This window comes from Lepus europaeus, chromosome 5 (genome assembly GCF_033115175.1).
Source record: "Lepus europaeus isolate LE1 chromosome 5, mLepTim1.pri, whole genome shotgun sequence".
Taxonomy (NCBI): domain Eukaryota; kingdom Metazoa; phylum Chordata; class Mammalia; order Lagomorpha; family Leporidae; genus Lepus; species Lepus europaeus.
Window position 1 is genome coordinate 115,750,608 of NC_084831.1, and position 5,038 is coordinate 115,755,645.

Below are 5,038 nucleotides of genomic sequence, written 5' to 3' on the forward strand. Positions count from 1 at the left end.
GACTTGTCAGCCGCCCGCCCCAGCACAGCCTCACACGCCCCGCACTCTTCACACGCGCTCACTTTGCGCCCCACATCCCCTGGGCCCTCTTCGCCCTCACACTCGCACAGCGCTCGATTGTGCCGACAGCGGTCCCGCGCTCTCTCCCACAGCACGGGAATGCGGTTGCGAATCTGCAGCAGGTCCCGGCCCAGCAGCCGCTGCGTTGTTCTTCATCTACATAGCCCCGCCCCGTCCGTGACGCCACTGAAGGAGCCCCGCCCACCCCGCGCCCAGCAGCGGAACCCGCCGCGCGCCCTGGAGAGCTCAGAGTGACAGCTGTGCCCGTCCCGCCCCTCCCTCCCCCACCCATGCGGGCGCCGCGCAGGGACCTGATCCTTCTCGATGCATTACACCTGCTTTGATAAGCCTGAGGAGCATCTGCTCTTTAAACTGGAGGAAAATCAAGGGAGAGGGAGCACACAGTCCCCCCCACCACACATTCTGCAGTCGAGTTTCCCCCATATGGAGAAATCGCAGGGGTTAGCACTGCCACAGTGCAATGGACGAGCCACGCCCTGGGAGAACTGTTACTGGAGAATGGCAGGGTTCTTGTCTTGCGGGGGGGGGGGGGGGTGTTTAAGGGGATGGGCCTTGCCTTGCCGCCTCTGCTCTTCCTGGAACAAAGGACTTTTTGGATGTAAATGCGAAAAATTCCTAGCTGAGTTTTCCTTCTGAAGTTATCAGACAGCAGGAAGCCTGGCTGGCATTGCCCTGCTTAGAGGAAGGATGGGCGGGACCCCCTGGAAGATCCATAGGATGTTTGAAGTGCACATACTGGGCTGCACCTGGAAGGTTATCAGGCAGAGGGGGCGGGGACCCCCACCTGCCAGGTTACCGGGTAGAAGGAGCAGGGCAGGATGCAAATACTCGGCTGCCCCTGGCAGGTTATTGGGATGACTTTGAGATACATATGCTGGACCTACAGGTCAACTCTTTAGGCCTTTGTCACACACACATAAGCTCATATCTGACTTCCTACCTAACAGAGCCACCTGCGTGATCATGCTGTCTTCCCCTGCCAGGTAAGTATGAGTTCCGCCCCTTCCGTCCCAGCACAGCCTCACACAACTCGCTCTGCACACACACAGTGAGTTCCTCCCGCTTCCTGGGCTCTCCTTGCGCTGATCCGCAGATCCCGGGGAGTTTCCGGAAACAGACTGTGATGTGACCTTTTTCTCGCACGGGACTCCGCACCCGGAGCCTCAGCAGCTGACCCTGCTGGCCCCAGCTGCATGGTCGCTGTCCCCTCTGCGTTTTTCGGGCAGCGCCCTTCGCCCATCCCACTTCCGGCCCGCGTCAGCGCAATCCTCTCCCGCGTGGAACGATGGCGCCATAGCTGCTTCAAATGGGTCTGCGACCTAGGCGGCTGGGCCCACGTACTTGGGCCATCTTCCCCTGCTTTTCGCAGGCCACAAGTAGAGACCTGGATCATAAATGGAGCAGAGGGCACCCAGACCGGCACCCATATGGACGCCGGCAATGCAAGCGGCCCCAAAATCGTTGTTTCTGTGTCAGCAGACATGTGTTCTCCTTGTGAGAACACTCACTGGAAATATTGCTTCTCGACCTGGTCTTTGGCTAGAATGTCGTATTCAGAAATGCTCACGGGCCCAGGCTTGGCCAGTTTTGAAGAACAGAAGTTGACTTGATTGAACCAAGAAAGCCCCTGGAAGAACCCTGGCCTTGGCGCGGGTTTCACGGGTTCCCAGCCTGGTGACAGGAAGGCCCAGGGCCAATACAACCATTGTGAGGACGGCAGGAAGAGAGGAACTCCCCCAATGGGAGAGGCAGGGAGAGGGGTTGAAGGCAGACTTGCACAGCCAGACCTGCCTGTGTCTTCCCACCACAGAGAGGCATTTAAAGAAGACTCCTCATTAAAAGTCCCAGCAAGGCCAGCTTAGAAGGAGCTTATGTAGCCAACTGCTATCCCAGCTGCGCTCAATAACCAGGCCATGCATTAAACTAGACTGAGTTGAAGTGCCAGTGAGCCAGGGCCTGACCAGAGTCACTCCTTTTTGTCCTTGTCTTGGTATCCTCTATTTCCCCTAACCAGTTGCACGACTGCCATCTATTGAAAAATTGATCTTGTAAGAACGTTATCTGTAAGGCTTGGTTACATAAGGTCAGAAAATGTGTGAGATGCCCCCGAGATAAGCGGATCCTGCTTCTCTAGCTTCTGTAACATCTGCTTGGCTAAAACACAAGTTTTGTAATTAATTTCCAACAAGATGTGGTTTTTGCCTTTACAAGCTTACCCCTGAGCTCAGTTGGGGCTGCATGACTTGGAGAACACATGCCCCATACAGCCGCCGGCCTTCAGAAGCAAAGACGCCATCATATCGCCCCTGGGACTTTGGCATCTTTTGTAACTCGCTGTCCCAAACCTAAGTTTGTCACTGGGATTATCCCCATTAAAAATGGGGCCACACTGGCACCGCGGCTCAGTAGGCTAATCCTCTGCCTTGCGGCGCCAGCACACCAGGTTCTAGTCCCGGTCGGGGCACCGATCCTGTCCCGGTTGCCCCTCTTCCAGGCCAGCTCTCTGCTGTGGCCAGGGAGTGCAGTGGAGGATGGCCCAAGTTCTTGGGCCCTGCACCCCATGGGAGACCAGGATAAGCACCTGGCTCCTGCCATCCAAACAGCTGGCTGCAGCGCGCCTACCACGGTGGCCATTGGAGGGTGAACCAAGGGCAAAAGGAAGACTTTTCTCTCTGTCTCCCTCTACTGTCCACTCTGCCTGTCCAAAAAAAAACAAAACAAAACAAAACAAAAAACAAAAAAACGGGGACACAGTAGAGGGAACATTTACAATTCAGTAAAAAAAAAAAAAAAAAAATTAAAAAACTATGTAGTATTTTAAATATCAGATTGTGGTTGTTAGGTCTGCAATAGCTTGGGGTGTTGGCCTTTTTACTCCCAGAAAGGAGAGACGGAAAAAACGAGATGGAAACCAACCTCAACAGACAGGTTCCTTTATTGGAAACAGAAAGGTTGGCGACTGTTCTTGCCAAGAGACTGTGCACAGGGCGTGTTTGGGAGTCGGGTTTTATCTGCTTAGTAGAGAATTTGCCACTCGTGGCAGGAGTGGAGAAGGCAGCTGGGGCAAAGTGGGTGACACTTTGAAGCCTCAGGGGACTTCCCCTGAGCACACACTGAATGGCAACCAATCCTGGTGCCACTCACCTGGTTGGAGAATGCAGTGATGCAGATGGGGTGTCTCCTGTGACTGCCCCCCCCAACTATTCACTAGTGAGCAATGGCTTCTACCCCATAACTTTGGCTTCCACTGATGTAGAAGTCTTAGGTTGTAAGGCTGAAATCTGAGGCTGTCCAGTGGGGCTGGGGGTGTGGGCCCCTCAGGTGTAGCTAGAACCTCCTTCACAGGCAGGCTGCCAGCTGTGGCTGGAAAGGTTGTCTCCAGACCAACTGGCAGCTCCCCTACTGATAGTTGCTTGTGCTGCATGTGTGATCCTGGGGCTTTAAATCTCCCCTCCACGGTGGGTGCACTCTTTCACCCAGAGAGGGCAGAGGAAGGCACTGAGCCTCTGGGGAGAGTCAGACTGGCTCTAAGGAGATCCTGGCTATCTTGTGTGACCCTTGGCTTTTTAAATCACACCTTCAAGATAGTTACAGTCTTCCACCCAGCGCTAGCAGAGGAGGGGACTGAGCCCCTAAAGAGACTGGCTGTCTCCAGGGGATCCCCGCTATCTTCATGGGCCCCAAGCCAGTCAACATACAGTATGTGAAAGCCCTGGCCAATGGGTGCCCCCAATAGGATAACCTAATGAACAGGCAGTAATGGCTTAAAACTTGGGACATGTCCTCAAAGCCAGTGTCCAGCTTAGGCGCTCCGCCCCTCTCCTCTCGGACCAGACGCCTTCTCTGTCACTTGCTGATCAAATACAAGTTTCTTTTCAAATAAAATTTTCTGCCTCTCTGCCAACTGTTTCTTGGCTTTTTATTTGTCTACTAAGCTGAGGAAAAGAACCCCTGAGACTCTCCAGGAAGTGCCCTCCCCTTGGCCACCAGTAAGAAAAGCCTTCCACCAGCATATGCAATAACGGGTGTGTTGAAGTAGACACTGAGACTACTGGTGTGGCCAGGTGGGGGACCTCACGACAGGAATCACTGACAGGGAGAAGAAACTGGGCTGCCACACGACAGGGGGTTCAGGAAGCATGAGAAGATAGGAAAGCACTCCATAGAAGTCAATGCATGGTTTGTTTGGGGTTAATGGAAGGCAACAAGCAGTGTGAATAAGCTGGAGTGAACCTGAGAGAAATTATTGTAGGACTGTGGTGCTGGCATAGAACAAGATAAGTATTCCAGGTGGTTTTTTGACAACTTTTGATGCACCTTAAATAAGCTTTGAACACCTACCCTTTATTAGAAAAAGAAGCAGGGGAGAGCAAGCACACAGTCCCCCACTACCAGGAATTCTGCAGTGGAGTTTCCCACATTTGGAGAAGTCACAGGAGTCAGCACAGCCGCAGTGCAATGGCCGGGCCTTGCCCTGGGAGAACCACCTGCCTGATCGTGGAGTGTCCCCTGTCAGGTAAGTATGACCTCCAGCCTTTCTGGCCCAGTACAGCTGTGCACAACTCGCTCTGTGCACACATGGTGACTTCCTCTCCTCCCCAGGCTCTCCTTGCGCAGATCCACAGATCCCAGCGAGTGTCCTGCAACAGGCCATGAGGATTTCTACAGCGTGGGACTCGTGCGTGGATCAGCAGCCGGTGCCAGAACAGCAGCCTCCGCGCGGCCTCATCTGCATGGGCGCCGCCCCTCAGGGTCCCCGCGGGCCGCGCCCTTCCCCTAACCTACTGCCAGCCTCAGGGTGGTGCCTAGGGACCTTAGGTGGTTTGTGAAATAGCACAAAGCAGCCATAGTTGTGCACCCAGCGAGAGCGTCCTGGAGACTGTCCATCAGCCACGCTTACCGCGTTTTGTCGTTTGTTTTAGCCACACTTGGTGCTAGAAAGAAGGTTTTCAGTCTA

General features: G+C 54.3%; 1 non-coding gene across 1 annotated transcript; it reads right to left on the reverse strand.

The window, feature by feature from the left end:
- Positions 1 to 4,441: 4,441 nt before the first annotated feature.
- On the reverse strand, positions 4,442 to 4,605 carry LOC133761377 (U1 spliceosomal RNA). The gene has a single exon (XR_009866174.1). It is a non-coding gene; the product is annotated as a U1 spliceosomal RNA (small nuclear RNA).
- Between the last annotated feature and the right edge of the window lie 433 nt (positions 4,606 to 5,038).